Source organism: Mastigoproctus giganteus, chromosome 2 (assembly GCF_048544385.1).
Source record: "Mastigoproctus giganteus isolate SK-2022 chromosome 2, ASM4854438v1, whole genome shotgun sequence".
NCBI lineage: Eukaryota > Metazoa > Arthropoda > Arachnida > Uropygi > Thelyphonidae > Mastigoproctus > Mastigoproctus giganteus.
This window is the reverse complement of record NC_143576.1, coordinates 56,602,461-56,619,252: the sequence shown is the minus strand read 5'-3', so window position 1 is coordinate 56,619,252 and position 16,792 is coordinate 56,602,461.

The window sequence follows — 16,792 nt, the reverse complement described above, 5'->3', positions numbered from 1 at the left end:
ATATATATTAGATATTAAATTTAAGGGAATTCGAAAGAAAATTTCTTAAACTCGTCACATAAGTACAGGTGACTCGAGAAAACATGGTACCACGTAAAATGCCTTCTACTTTATTTTTTAATTGGATGTTAATTTTTTAATATTTTCATCTATTTTAAACAAACTCGTAGCAAAATATGCGTGTACATTTCTGTATAGATAGTCGAGTGATCAGTCTAAAGGAATCATGTATATATAAGCTATGTTTAAAAATGTTCTTTTCTCTAGATGCTGAAATTTGTCATACATTTTCGCAGCTTGTTTTTTACTGAAGGAACATGCGTTGCTCATGTAAATGCAGAATAGCAGGTTATATACACCGCCCAAACGTTGGGACAAGAAGCAGGTGAAATGTTGGGCATAAACTCGGTTTTGTCCCTTAATATGTTTCCCATGACGGTGGGAGGGGGGGGGGAGACTGGAGTCTGTTGATTTCTATACAAGTTCAGTATCATGAAATTACATTTGCACTCGTGTCTACTGGACGATTCAAGGTTCACTAGGCCTAAACTGCAATTTTCTTCGTAATGCCGGACCCACCGCTGCAGCAGATGTAAGAAGACGACGTATTAAATCTCTCCGTCATGGCAACACCGCTGGATGGAACTGCCGCGTGGTATCAGAATGATTCAGATGACAACGGGGCCCTGGAGCGTCACGTAGTCAGCCAGCGTTAACTCCCAGATGACGTAACCGACAGAGAGCACGACCACGGAGATGAGGCAAGTCAGGGGATAATAACATTATTCACGACATTTTGTTCGCTCTGTTAAAGCTACCAGTGGCGGAAGGATGGAGTGATGAGAACAGAGGGGTGGACCAAGGGGCAGGGGGATAGCATGAGGGGTGAAGTGATGTTCTCTTCCGAGCGTAATCAGCAACGTCGGAAATAGGAGCTTCGTGCATATGTACGATCTTAGGAAGTTGGGGAAAGAGGAGGGACTGGGGAGGAGGGGAAGGAATTCACGGCTGATTGATTAGCGCTGGACTCAGAATCAGCGCCGTCCGACGTGTCGCGACCAGATACACACGGTCGATACAGAGATTTGTCAGGAATGTTACTGGAATCAGAGACATCCTCCTCATCATCCCGTTAACTCCAAACCCATCTCTCTGCCGCACGACATTTTCTGGGTTTAGCAAATTCCTCGTAATGACAGCGCCTTTTCGGACCGCTTCCTCACTTAGCGGAGTCGCTTTTAATAGACTCATAGTTTCCCCAAAGTAGGGGCATTTATTCAGGATAGATGGAAATACTCTGGAGGGATCGGGAGCAGACCTCATCATGATTATTTTATGGCATTACAAATTGTTCAGTGCAGAAAGATTGGGTGGTAAATGCAGGTACGAGATTAGAATACGCCTTTCTAGTGAGTTCTTTACTCATGCAATTTAACGAAATAAAAGATATTTCGAAAGTTTGACTGCTGTGGTCCTCAGCTTTCGCACCATGCTCAGTTTATTCACAATTTGGTAACATGGGCTTTATGAACTAATATTTGGCATTTTCTTTAAGAAAGAATACGTCTTTTTTGCAGATAATTTGTGAAGACTATTGTTCGTTTTATTACTTGGTGATACTAAATTGCTTTATTTATACATAGTGACATTCGGGAAACCCTAATGATCAAACCTGAACTATTTATAGTCCGAAGTGTAACATTTTCATGAGCAACAAGTTAATCTGAACATATACTTAAACATCATATTGATAAACACATAATGCGTTTATAGACATATTATCAAATAGTAAAATACAGATTTTTGACTGCTATGCAGAAAATGAGTAATGTGTAAACGTAGGATAACAAAAAAAAAAATGTTACATAATAGTTTTATGTAACATTTTTATGTTTTATTGTGTTTCGTTTGTGAAAAGAAAAAAACCCGTGGGTTTTTTCTTTTCACAAACGAAACACAATCAGTTTTAAAAAGTTCACATGTTCGATTCTCTGGCATTAGAGCAGCATCCTGCTCTTCGGTTTTCATATTAGACACCATGAGGTTTTGTACTGAGCTGGAGGAGACACGTTGTGCCTATCTTCTTGTGTCCCTGCAAAAATACTTAGTCAGTCAGTTCACGCGTTGTCCGGGTATCTTGGTCAGTCAGTTGATGCTATAGTAACACAAATGCAGCCTCCAGTAGTTTTATAGACGGATGCGGATATATATAGAATTAGTCGCGTGATCCTACAAAAATACAGCTGAAGAGGAGCAGCGTCACCTATTGACAAATCAGAATTAAGAGTGAGTGAGTGAATCATCAAAATGTAGATTTTTAAGATTCATTAATTCAAAATCTTTATTTTGAAGATTTTAAAGAAGAAAAACAACAACGAAATTTTGTATTGTAATCCAGGTGTGCTTTGTAGCAACTGCAAAAGCCTACATTATAATTGGCATCCATCGGGCGAATTCCAGTCACGAACCGTTATTCTCGAGAAACAATCCCCTTCAGAAAGCAATTAAAGTAAAGAGTGTTTCGAAATCACGGAGAAACCTTTACCGTTGGGCGTCGGCTCTTCACGGCTGTCAATCTTTAACAAAATCGAGTTGATGCACGTTGTCAACGGCACTTACAAGGTGTAATTATCATCTGAAAATAAATTTGTGAAAACCATTTTTTATAACGTAACGAAGAAGTTTAAAGTGTTACTTAGGTTGTCAACACGCAGATTTTAAAAGGAATTCAGGACTCTACTAATATTAGAAACATAATGACTGGTTACGGTGTTGGGAATTACATGGTAGAGTTCAATGATTCACTTGGAAGCACCTGAAATTAATTATTGACTGACAGGTTTCATATTTGAAATTTGGTCCGGCTGATGGCACAAAGGCTTGTGTAATTTCCATTTGCTTTAAGTCCTCTTTTAGTGAGAAAGCGCTGGAATTCGATGGATGCTTTCCAGCACGAAATATTTTAACCATCACTTTCTAATTTTATCCGTTCACTGCAAGATCCTGTTAATTTTGCAAATGAGGACAAAGAGGAGGGGAGATTAAGGACAACATCTTGTACGTTCTTAGCAGGAGCATATTTCATCCTCATAAAATCGCTTTTGAATTCGTAATGTGTGCTACGAAATCAATGTGTAATATAAAACATTTTATAAACTGTGTATATAAATTATCTGCTTGATACTTAGAGCCCTTTTGGAACTTATTTAGTTTTACAGTTAATCTAAACTTTAAAATTTTATATTTATACTTGTATTTTCTATATAACGGTTTTTCGAGTTCCCTAGAAGGTTTGATGCCAGATGAGATAAAAATGTAAGTTGTTTGGCTGCACAATATTCAAGAGAATTGCTTCGTATTACTCCGTACTTGTGTCACTTGAGTTTTGGATCCGGACAAGTGCTTTCAATAATCTATGCTTTGTTGTTTTAAACATGCGATGCAACGTGTCTCAAGTTAAAATGAAGACAAATAAATTATGGTCTATAACCTGAAGTTCCAGCTGTAAGAGTAACTTAGGACAAACAAAGAAGTAAAACTTGATCTTTTAGTCTCCAGGCAGGAATTGAATTTTCAATAGGCTCCGAAATCGTGAAAGTTTTAAATTTCACATTCCTGTGAGAAAATGCTTTCAGAATAAAAATACTTTAAACATTTGTCAAAATGGAAACTTGAAACCTTTTTTTTTTCCTTCCTTGATGCATTTCTTCTTGTATTGTTCGAATAATTTAATGGTATATTTTCGAGAGTAGTTCACATACCAATAAGATTTTTTATAAAATTTTGTATACACTAATGAAAACATTTTTAGTTCTCGTAATAATCTTCCTCTTTGTCTAAACAATTCTGCTAATTTCCGAAGTAGTTTTGTGCGTGTTGTCGAAACTAGAGATGACCTACCCAATCAATGTTGATTCCGAAAACGTTTCCATTCCTAGAAAAGGAAGTTTATATACCCAGTGTGCTCAAACTTTGCTAGATTTTTCTATGCTGGAAATAATATTGTCTATCCTAACAGATATACAGAATTATTGACAACTGACGAACCGATATTATCTTCCGAATATTTTGAATCGCTCCAGGATTCATAGGTGCGCGCATTCATTGATTACTGGGTTTTTTTATAATATCAATCGCTAATTTATACGATGTGAATAGGAAACTTTTGTTAAAAATCATATCAAGACGAAAGGATAGCGAAAAGCCTCCATTAAGCTTCGGATAATCTTCTCCTATTATACTTGCAATTATTGACCATGCACGGTTTTAGGGTAAAAGCTTGTTTTTATTCCTTTGTCTTGTTGTAAAGTTTTAACCTTCCTTTAAGCAGGTCTTGGAAACAATTTCCATCTATTCTGATTACATCTTATGTGGATGCAGTTATTCCTGGAAAATATCTCTGATATGATTTTTCCTGACTTAAAATATGATCTTAATGTCCCTTTTATTAATTATATTTAGTATTCTATTTTTATTTTTGATTTGGTCAAATTTCAAAACATTGATTTAAATTTAAAATGAGGATTCAGATTCTCTACAAGAGAAAATAATAATAGTTTAGCATCTATCCGATTTTACGAAGATTAGTAGATCTCGATCGCATAAGTTGTTTGTCCAGCATGTTATTCACCATCTGCCAATGGCGAAGTATAATGTTTCTACTCCGATTGTCTCTCTTTCCTCAAGAAAATTTGCATATCAGCCATGATAACTCCATTTTCTGCCATAGTCATTCCAACATCCTTATAAAACGTCTTGCTTTATGTCTCGTTCACTAAATGTAAATTCCAGTCAGCAGCTTGAACTGAATACAAAATGCAGATGCTATTACACCGAAATGCAAAACTTGGGGATTATAGAAGTCCCACCAATTCGGTCTTTAGCTCCTGAGTTTTGACCCTTCTTTCTAAATACAGTCGCTTTCGCCATTTTGGACTCTGATTTTCAGAATATGGCCGCAGAGTGTACTGAATCGCTTCTCCATATGGCTGCGCCCTGTTAAAATTACGACGATCATATAAAGAATTTTAATACCATCGTCAGCTCTTCATAACGATTATTTTATCATCGGAGCGTACGAAGATCAGCTTTATGCTGTTGCTAACAAATATGAAAATTAACTTTACGTCGTCATGACTACACGAAAAATTTAACATTACGATAGAAGTGGATATAAACATCCTGTAATGAAGGCTGGACCGATGTGCGAGCTCCGTAAAGAGCTCGGTTAATGTTATAAAGGAAATGTTATGTTTCGAAAACTTTATAAATGTTCCAGAGACTTAAAGAATAACGGGGCATTTTGTTTTTTCACAAAAACATAGTTTTCGTGTCCTTTGCCTTTGCTGTTACAAGCCCTTAATCTGATCTTATTCAAGTCTTTAATTTGTACAAACTCTCCTTTTGTTTGCAGTTCAAAGCAAGCCCATTTGATTGCTTATGCGCCTTTAATTCAAACCTAATTAGATTTTTCTGCACAATTTCTTTTCTCAATTCCCAGCGGTTTGTTATCCTTTCCTGCTCCCTCAGTGATTCCTTCTGTTTTCTTTCTTTCGTTGCCGCTCTTTGTTTTCTAAGGATGTCATATAAAGAAAGAAGAACGCCAAATGAAAACTCTTGTGGTGTCTGCTCCTCGAGGCACTTAACTTACACTCATTGTCTCTAGCCATGCTTTGTTGATGACCCAGATTAAAGAACAGCACGTGATAAAGAGAGCTCGGTGCCAGTATGGCAGGTGTGGACAAATGGCTGAACAATAAAAAATCGCAGGAAGCATTGGTGACTTCGGCAATGTTAAAAGAGGTACCTTTTATGTTAATTTCTGTGGCTGGTTAGTATTTCTTACTCTTTAAATTAAGAGATTCCTCGGGTGTTAAAGACTAACCAAATGAGGTGATGTCATTTAGTTTCGAGAAGAAGTTCTTGGAATATGATTGGGTAATATATCACTTTCTTTGAACATTTCTTTTTTCTGGATCCTGAAAGAACAGTTTTGCTTGAATTTCTCATTGAAGCAGCGTTAAGGCTATTAAATTTGTACTTTTTTGCTGACTTCTTTAAAAAGAGATAAGCCAGTCATAGAACACGCAGTTTAAAGACAGCTGCCATTAGTTAAATATTCCACCCATCATCAAGTGTTTATCTTGCTAATGCGGAATAATTACCTGCTCATCGATTCCCATTAGCGATTCAGCTTTCCTTTCCTCATTCTGCGGTGTCTGTTCTTCACGACGTACACTAAGATTACAAAACTCCTGTAAGTCAGAGATTCAGTGGAACAGGATTATAAAATTAATTCTCTGTTAATTCCATCACTGAAAAACATTTATGAGCAGCTGGGAAGAAACAGTAGTATGTACCTACTTGTGCCTTATTTTTTGAAGAAATATATCTGTAGTTTTCTTTGAAATTCATAGGCGGTTAGATAATGCATCTTCCACGACATTATAGCTTATTATTCAGTAGGCTGAATTCATCGAAGTAAGCAGTCTAGATTATGTTTCTAAGCATGAATACCATATAGATTACATCGGTACAAAAAAGAAGAAAAAGATAAATCATTGTTTGTGGTGTTTACAACCACTTTCGTTAAGTGGTTGTAAACACCACTTAACGTGGCTACACATCTTATTCAAGCAAGTAAAAGGGTTTTTTGCAAACCATATCATACAGGGAACACTAATTATTTGCCAGATATGGTTCAAAGAATCCTTAAAGTAACAATAGATAGCATTTGTGGATTGTCTCTTTGATTGGGATAATTCAAAGCTATTACCATACTTTTAGATAATACCCTGGCCGTTCTGTTTCTCTCCGTGTTTTTGGACTAAAAAAATCCAGAATCTAAAGAATGTAACTGGCAACCACATATTTATTCAAGTTGTTTTTCACGGTGTTAGGAAATATCAATCCATGTGATAAAAATGGCAGGAAAGACAGCTTTTTACCATGCTGTCGTTGTAATACACAATATAAATGTGAAATAACCACTATAAATCATACCCAGTAAATTTGAACGGATACATATGTCAGTGTAGTGCAAGAAGGGGGGGGGGGTCTAGAAACTTGAATTCTGCCGTAATATGAGCAAAAGAACTGTAACGCGTGTATACAAAATGATTCAGCTGCGCATGCACACAGTCCACCTGTTTCTGATAAAAATGACAAGGGGAAGTTTTCAGTACAATAGTTGATGGCTAATCGCTTAATTTTCATTCGATAAATAAACGGCCATGGTTAATATTACTCCACCCATCAAGAAGGCATGGTATCCTGTTTTTTCGTTGAGTACATCGGTTTGCTTCTTTCTGTCTAGCTATTGATTGTATATAAGAGTTTAATTCAATCTAATTAGATTTTTCGACCCATTTCTTCTACTCCCCGGATAATTTTATTGCGTGTGCGCTGCTGACTTTTTTTTTAGCCATTTCTTCACTATCCTTGAGTCATTAAGCTAATTCTACTTGCATTTCGTCCGAGAAACTTTTTTTTTTTTTGTTTTCTGTTATTCTGTTTCTTTTCTCCGGCTGTCAGTTTTGTTCTCCCTCAGACATGCACGGGATCAGCCGTTTCCAGGTGAGAGAATGCATCATTCTTGCTTCATGCAATTCCTGATGTAATATTCATAGTCTTCGTAGTTAATCTTTTTTATACCAAGGATTAAATTTAATGTTATTTTTAAGACTTTTAGAAGCTTAATATTGCCATTTGAAGAATTACCTTTGAATGCATTTCAAAGTAAATCTTAAACGGGCTTGCTTTATTTTATTGGGAACAGCAGATGATTCGTACCGCAGTAATCGTATTAGTAAGATCTTTAAGACAATTGAGATAATCTTATGAGACTAATAAATGTAAAAGTAAAAATGAAGCGTGAAATCGAAATCTTTCTAAATGATATAACAAAACAAGCTTCATTAACTACAGAATAAACAAACGTTTTGCTAGGATTGGAGAGAAAGTTTCTTTCCCTCCTCAATGTTGTGTAATACCATTAAAGTTATTGTGCCCATGGGTTTAGGAAATGGCTGCATAATTTCCTCATATAGCAGAGATGTAGCAATCTATATGCAATAAGATAGGCATCATCACTGTAATCATGAAAATCTCCAGAAATATGACTTTCTTCGTGAATCTGATTCATTTGATTCATCAATTATGAATATAATAATTCTTGGTTAAAATAACTAATTTACCTTTACTAATGTAGTTCAAAGAATAATTTATAAGGTTAAGTTTCTGTTTTTTGTGTATTAGTTGAGTTGTTTTATGTGATTGATTTGTTTTGAGCCCAAAAAGTAATATAGTTGATTCTGCTTGGATGAAAAACCAGTTTCGTGGGTAAGGAAGGTGGGGGGGGGGGATTTGCAAAAATTCGCCGAACGAGACCGACTAACCCAGTTTTTTTTTTTTTTTTTTAAATACATAGTCCATAAAAATTCTAGATAAGTTCTCTTTTAGACAATTGAGACTAATAGATGTAAAAGTAAAAATGAAGCGTGAAATCGAAATCTTTCTAAATGATATAACAAAACAAGCTTCATTAATTAGAGAAAAACAACTGCTGGAATTGGAGAGAAAGGGCCCCCCCCCTCATGTTTTCGTGTCACACGGCACCAGGGGTTCTCCCATCTCCGCGTAGTATACATTGTCTTTTGAAACAGAACACTGTTGAGGCCAGAGATTTAAGTGTTTAGCCGCTGGATCCCTGTTGGGGGGGCCCAATGTTGCCCACACTAAGCGCCGTCGGAGCAGACCAGGTAGTCGCTTGTTTTTTTTTTTTTTTATTTTACTCTGGCAGGTCCTGCCACCTAATTTCTCAGGAACTTAAGTGGGCCTATACAAGGTTGTTAAAATTAAAGTATCCCTGTAACATGTAGTCAGGATAGTAAGCCTATTGTAGAGGGCTCTGGAGCGAGTTCTAAGGCTCGTACTGAAGAGAAATTTGGACACCAGGTACAATAAAGAATGCTCTCGCCATTTATTGGAAAAAAAAAAACTAGTTACGAAATTTGTCACTGCATGGTGCCCAATTACCTTGGTTACGATTATGCAAATAACTTACTTATTTGCACAATCGTAACTCGTAAGTTATTGCCACAGCGCCACTATTTAACTCTACTGTACTGTATAAAAGCAAAGCAGTTTCTTCAAAATCATACAGTAGATGTTTGCCTGCACTACAGCAGCAATGCCAACAACATTGTTCCAGCTGTTTCTCGTGAAGTGGACATGCGTATTCTCTGTAAAGCTAGTAATGCGTCAGGTACAAGATGCACATACTACAGCAGCTAAAGCATGGTGATGCAGATATTCGTTTCACATAAGCACTTGAGTTTATGGCGCGAATGCCAGTGGATATTCCTTGGCCATGGAACATCCTTTGGAGTAGTGAATCCCACTCCTGCTTAAATGGATAAGTGAATACGCACAACTGTCGCATTTGGGCAACAGAAAACCCTCGAGTTATCCAAGAGGTCCCGTTGCATTCTCTAAAAGTGACAGTGTGGAGTGGATTTACGCCACATTCATGATTGGGCCATATTTTGAACAGGTAACGCCGACTGGACCCCACACCTGTTCCGTCATAGACAGAAATATTATGAAATGTTGGCAAATTTCGCAATACTAGAGCTGCAACAAGATGGATGCATTCAGGATACCATATTCATGCAAGATGGTGCGCCACCTCACATCTACCGTTGTGTCCAAAGATTGCCAAGGCAACACTTTACAGACGAACGGGTCATCATCCGTTGTTTCCAGACATCCTGGCCACCCCGATCACCGGACTTCATCCCATGCGATTTCTGGTTGTGGGGGTTTTTTTGAAGAACCAGGTGTATCGGGAAGGATGTCAAACTCTGGCTGATCTGAAGGACAGCATTAGACGTCATGTGCTGGCTATTTCAGTTCTGCTGTAGAATGTGTTGTTCTTCGAATTGTCAACTGTTGTTTACAAAAATGGAGGACACATTGAACAATTGTAGCGCTTTTCAAGTGATTTATATTGCTTCTGCGCCATATAGTAACTACTTTTTTATTTTTCAATAAATGGTGAGTGCATTCTTTATTGTACTTGTCCAAATTTCTCTTCAGTACGAGCCTTAGAACTCTCTCCAGAGCCCTCTACATAAGGATATTTTAATTTTAACAACCCTGTGTATATATATATATATCTTCTTCAAGAGGAGTGTTTCCATTTACAATGGGTTTCCTCAGCCTCCAAGTTATTTTTGGTAGGATTTTTTCCTGCCATAAAGTGCGGTTCAAGGTGCCTTGGGCTGTTAAACCTCAAGCTCTCATGCACTCCCGTACTCCATCCATCCATGTCTTCCTAGGTCTTCCTCTTCTTTTTCCAAGAGGTATCCATTCCAGGATAGCCTTTGGATATCTCGTTTCTTGCATCCGTTTTACATGTCCATACCATGTTAAACGCTTTTCTTTGATAGTATCAATAATATTCTTTTTCACTTCCGTTTTCTATCTCTTCTAGAAGTTCTTGCTGAGCGCCTTCAAAAATCCATTTCTGTGGAGAGAAATTTGTTTTCCCCTCGCCTATTCAACGTCCAGGTTTACGCTCCATACAATATAAGACTTTGTACAATCGTTTGAAATATAAGTTTCTTTGTTTTATTAAAATAGTTCTGCTTCATAGAACAGAATTTAACATGCCAATAGCCTTTCTGCCGTCTGCAATTCTCTTATTAGTCTCTGCTTTGGATGATCCATCACTTTGTAAGATAGATCCCCTTCAATATTTAGAATAAGACATGAAGACAGCATTTCAGTCTTGCTAAAATTGATTTTTAGACCCCATCGATTATATTCCTCAAAGAATTGACGACGTGCATAGGCTGCATCTTCCAAGTCTTGTACTATCATCACCTGATCGTTTGCAAAAAGTAAATTGTGAATATAGATGTTCTTATTGATCGGCTATTGCATTTTTTGACCAGGATCTTAGGCAGATCGATATAAATTTTGAAAACTGTTCGTGACATGCAACAGCCTTGTAATAAGCTTTTCGAAGTGTGGAATTCAGGTGACAAAGCTGATCCCACTTTAATTCTGCATCTATTATTCTTGTAGATTGTCATATAATTATGTTAATCAATTGTCTACCAATATTTGCCTCTTTCAGTGCTTCCCATAAGAGTTTTCTTGGAACACTGTCATATGCCTTTTCAATATCAATGAAAATCTAATCGAAAGGAAAACATTTCTTTTAGTTTGTCCTTTTTCTAGGATCTGCCGTACTGTTTTCAGCCGGAAGGTCTATACATGACCTCCCGGCTGAAAAACCACTTTGTTCCTTCTGACACCTCGATTCAGGCTTCTAAATGGTTCCTGATCCATTTTCCCAGAATCTTTAACAGCGAGTTCAGACGCAAATTTCTTTGTAATTTGAACAGTTTTTTCCGATCGCCCTTCTTATAAATTGATGTGATATATCCTGTTGTCATTTCTTTAGGCATTTCTTCTCCTCTCAGTATACCATTCAACAGTTTTTGTATCAAAACAGCCACTCCTCTTCCTCCGTATTTCAGAAGTTCCATATAAGCTCCTCCAGGTCCAGGTGATTTGCCATTCCTTCCATCCTTTAGTAAGAGTTCCACTTCCCTAACAAAAACTTTTAAGCCCGAGTCTTCCACAACGAAATCCTTCACCGTCTTGAACTCTTTCCGGGCTTCTTTTAAAAGTACTTCATCCAGTCTTTCTAAGGTATTAATTGCAAACAAGCGTTGTGTTTATACTGTCTTCTCAAGTCTTTAAGGACCCTCCACGATTCCGTTGATCGCTTGAAGCCCAATTTGATATTAATAGTTGCGCATTCCTTTCCCATTCTTCATTTTTCTCTTCTACTACCAACCGATTGGCTGTTTTCTTCTTTTCAACATAAATGTTCCTCTTTGCATCATTCCTTTCACCGAGCCATTTCTGATATGCAAGTTTCTTTTCCTCTACAGTAACTCTTACTTTTTCTGTTATCCAGGTTTTTTTGGTCCTTGGCACTTCTTTTTGCCTAGGATTTCATGAGCTATTTTTTTACAATATTTTTTAAATATTCGTAGATTTCTTCAGTATTACCCTTTACCTCTATGTTAATTAATGTTAACGTTAATATTGTTTGGTTTTTAGGAGCATTAGCAACTAAGGCCATATTGCTCCGGGAATATGCGATGGTCATTCCCTGACCTTTCCACATCCTCAGTATTTGGTGGTGGTGACGGGCTCGAACCCCGGTCTATTCAAGAAACGTGTGCTACGCCCTGCTGCTCCTTCCCACCTGGCTACGGAGGCGCCCTATGTTAATTGCAGCATCCAATCTCCGGGTGAAGTTGTTTCTAATGCTGTCGTCCTGAAGTAGTTCAACGTTAAATCGATCCACTTGTAGCATGTCTCCTTCCCTGCATTTTTGGGTGTCCACTCTTATTTTCTTAATCAAGTTCCATCTGAGTGTTTTTTTTTTAACTAGAAAATGGTCAGATCCACATTCGGCTCCTCTATAAACTCTGACATCTTTCTATACGTATGTCCCTGAATGTTATGAAATAATGTAATCTATAACTGATCTAATTTGTCTTGTCTCCTGTGACCAAGTATATTTATGGATATCCTTGTGTTGTTTATTCTCAAGTCGAACTGTTCACAAAGATAGACTACTCAATCTCCGTTGTCGTTCCTCTCTTTTTCTCCAAATCTTCCTATAACTTTGCTATTTTGTTCAGTTCCTACTCTAGCATTGAAATCCCCCATTAAAAATATCTCTTTGTTCTTAGGGATTTTTTTCTATTAGTTTTCTCAGATCCTCCCAAAATTCATCTTTCGAGGTATCAGCAGTGTCATTAGTCGGGGCATATATTCCCAAAATACATATTTCTTTCCCATACATTTTCAATTCCAATGAGATCATTCTTTCATTAATAAATTGCCAGTTTTTGATTTCATGTCTCAATTTCTATTTACCAGCAATAGAAACTCCTGCTCTTTCACTCTTATCGACTCCAAGCCAAATATGGTAGTATTCTCCCATTATTTCCTCTTCACGTCCCTTTTTCTTTGTCTCCGATAACACAACGATATCTAAATTGAATTTTTCAGTTCATCCGGAAGAAAGTTTCTTTTAGTTGAAAGACCTTGAATATGCCAGCATCCCAAAATCATTGTCCTTTTCCGTTTGCCGAGTCGTTTCGGAAAGTGCAGTCCGTTTTCATATTCACTTATAGGTCGTTTAGCATTTGTGTGTTTTTTATACTGAACGAGGAGCTAGCCCGTTGAAGCAACCTCGAACCTGAAGGACCAGGGTATCTTTCTTAGTCCGGCCCCTACCCTTTGACCCGTCCGCCTTGGAGGCCCTCCCAGTAGCTAAGCTACCACCAACTTAGTTCTCCAGGTCATCGGGACACGCAAGTTCCCCCACCGCGACAAGGTGGAGAATATCACCGGGAAGATATATATATACGATATATAAAAAATTGGGAACACGTTAGAATTTTGTAAGGCCGAAAGGTACATGAGCGGTTTGAATTTGGACATTAAATTTCATTGTGTGGGGCAAACCCTAGTCACGCAGTTGTTTTCAATATTTTTAATAAAGGTACCTCTAAGTAATTTAATTTATTTTGTGGCACCCCTACTCAATTTTCTACCTGTTAGATCCGATTCTCTCTCTGTATATACACACACGACCTCTTCAACATTCTAGATTATTTAGACATAGACGGGAAAGACATAAGGATGCTCAGGAACTTATACTGGGAACAAACTGCCAGCCTGAGAATTGGAAAAGACAGGGGAAAATGAGAACAGAAGAATTCTGAGGGGTGTAAGACAGGGCTGTGTTTGCCCTCCGGACCTATTCAACCTCCACAGAGAGGAACACATGGTATTGGAGGATTCGCATTTGGCGGACAGAATTTAAACAACATCGGATATGCAGACGACATCGCTCTCATTGCCGAGACAGAAGAAGAACTACAGGAACTTCTAGACAAAGTGTGTGTAGAAGGAAAGGCTTAGCAATAAACATTAAAAGAACAGAGTGCATAGTTTTCAGCAGAAAGAAAATTGTGCCCAAATGCATACTGAAAATAGGTAACAACATCATAAGAAAAGTAGAGAAATACATTTATCTAGGGAGTTGGGTTACATAAGATGGACGATCAGATAATGAAATCAAAAGACGGGTTGGTATGGCCAAGGCAACGTTTCAGAAACTGGGCAACATACTAAAAGATAGGAAATTGTCAATAAAACGAAAAACAGAATTTTAAACTGTTATGTTATACCTGTCCTTACGAACGGTAGTGAATGCTGGACAATCTCCCGAGAAATGGCAAAGCTACAGAAATATGGTTTGGTTTTATAGACGGATGCTCAGAATATCCTGGACTGAACATATTACGAATGTAGAGGCACTACAAAGAGTGGGAACGCAGAGATCATTACTAAGGAACATAGGCGCCTCCGTAGCCAGGTGGGAAGGAGCAGCAGTGCGTAGCACACGCTTCTTGATTAGACCGGGGTTCGAGCCCGTCACCACCAAATACGAAGGATGCGGAAAGGTCAGGAAATGACCACTGCATATCCCGGAGCAATATGGCCTTAGTTGCTAATGCTCCTAAAAACCAAATAACAAATAACTGAGGAACATAAGAGAAAAGCAGCTGAATTTTTTTTGGGCACATGAGGAAGGAAGGTCTGGAGGAGATCATCAGGTCAGGCAAGGTGAATGGAAAGCGAAGCAGAGGAAGACAAAGAATAAACTATATTAGTAGTCTGACCAACTGGATGAATGTATGGAGTCTAGACCTGCTGCGAACAGCAAAAGATCAAGAGTTGTGGAAGGCCATGATCACCAACGTCCTTAATGGACACGGTACATAGAGAGAGAGAGAGAGAGAGAGAGAGAGAGAGAGAGATAATATTTAAACAATATGATAGTTATTACAATAATATAACTATAAACAAAATTACAATTCATAATACAAATTATGTATAGAGAAATTAAATAAACATCAATTATAGATCACCATAAAATTAAAAAGATACCTTACACCTTTTTATAATGAAATAAATGTATAAATTTAAAAAAATAAGTAAGTAACTTAAACCCAAATTACGTGGCACCACGATTGAAAACCACCGCGTTAGTGTATAGGCAGAGTAGGGGAGAAGGAGGCAGAAGGCTGTGGGGGGGGAAGTCAAAAGTATGGAGACGAAAGAGAAGGCGACCTCAAGGAATGTCAGTGGGGCATGCCCATGCCCCACCAGGAGGAGGAATGAGGAGGGCGACGTGGAGGAGACTGCTAAGCCGTCCCGCAACGCCACCAGGATAGGGATAGAAAGCAGCCTAGGCAAGATGCTCAGCCCAGATCGCCAACCAGCGAGGCGGCAATGAAGCTGCAGTCGGAATCATGGATGAAGAATGTTCAGTCAGTGTTTCTCACGCCAAGTGAATCACAAGTATGTATAGTAGTTGTTGCTCATGGGAGTAGATCTTGTCCAGTGGCTGTTGCCATTTCAAATGATCATTTCTTGTTGGTTTCTCTCTCTCTTGGGGTCAAGCCCGTCCGGTGGTGAGTCGAGCGGGGTTAGTGGTTAGTAGTAGCTGCTCTTGGGCGGAAAGTCTCGTCCAGAAGCCATTTCCATATCTCAAAGTTGTTGGGGGAACAGTTTCTTTCAAGGAGTGGTCTTCCATTGGACTTGGTCCCGTCCAGAATCGTTAAGGTGGATTAACAACACATAGTAATAGTCGAAGTTCAGAGTATATCTATCAGCACGGTGTGAATTTTTCAAGCTGTTTTGGGTAATGAAGTCTGGCACACTAGTAGAGTCTGAGGTCATGGTGGTTGGAGTTATATCTGTCGCCTTGTAAAGAGGAACTTGGTTAATACTTGATAGTTATGCACCTCGGTGAGAAGAAAATGTTCCTGGTCTTGCAGTGAGAAGCGAATGTCAGTGATGAACTGGCAGCATAGATCTTCATAAAGACGGCAGCTGTACATAAGATGTTGCCAAGTTTCACGTTCGCCACAGTGACAGAGAGGGGTATCACTAAGTCCAAAGCCGCAGAGTTTTTCTCTGATCGCCCCATCAGTATTAAACATTTTAACAAATTAATAATAGACCAAAATAACACCCAACTGGAATACGTACGTAGATGTTCTTACCAAATAGTCTTGTAACTGCTGAGCAACAAAATAATATAATTAAATCGTTAGTATCACAATCTTCTGTAAAGTAATAAGTTAATTGATGTATGCAGCTTCATAGAAAATAGTAATAATTCATGATTTATAACAAAAAAAGAGCAAAAAGCAATGACTCATGCCAAAACCTAGAGCATTTTATTTTTTTCCCATTCATTTTCCCAATAAGATCACGACAACAAACAATATTTCAGCCACAATATAAGGTATATGGACAGCCTATGTAATATGTATATTAGAAATATATAATAACTGCTGGATTTCTATTGGTTCGATTTTGATGAAATTTGGAACGGCTCAACAAATCTTTCTGAAAGAATCAAATTTAAATTTCGTGATAATCAATCTAATGAGAGTCGAGTTACTACAGACGAACGATGAAATAATAATTGATGGATTTCTATTGGTCCGAATTTATGAAATTTTGGGACGTCTCCACAAATTTGGGCTTTATGAAAGGCCCAAACATAAAATTGCATGAAAATCCATATAAATGGTAAAGATTAGGCGCTTTACGCATATGTGTGTGTGAAGTAGAATTAATGTCTGTTAAAAGTGCGAAGATGGATGCGTCAATT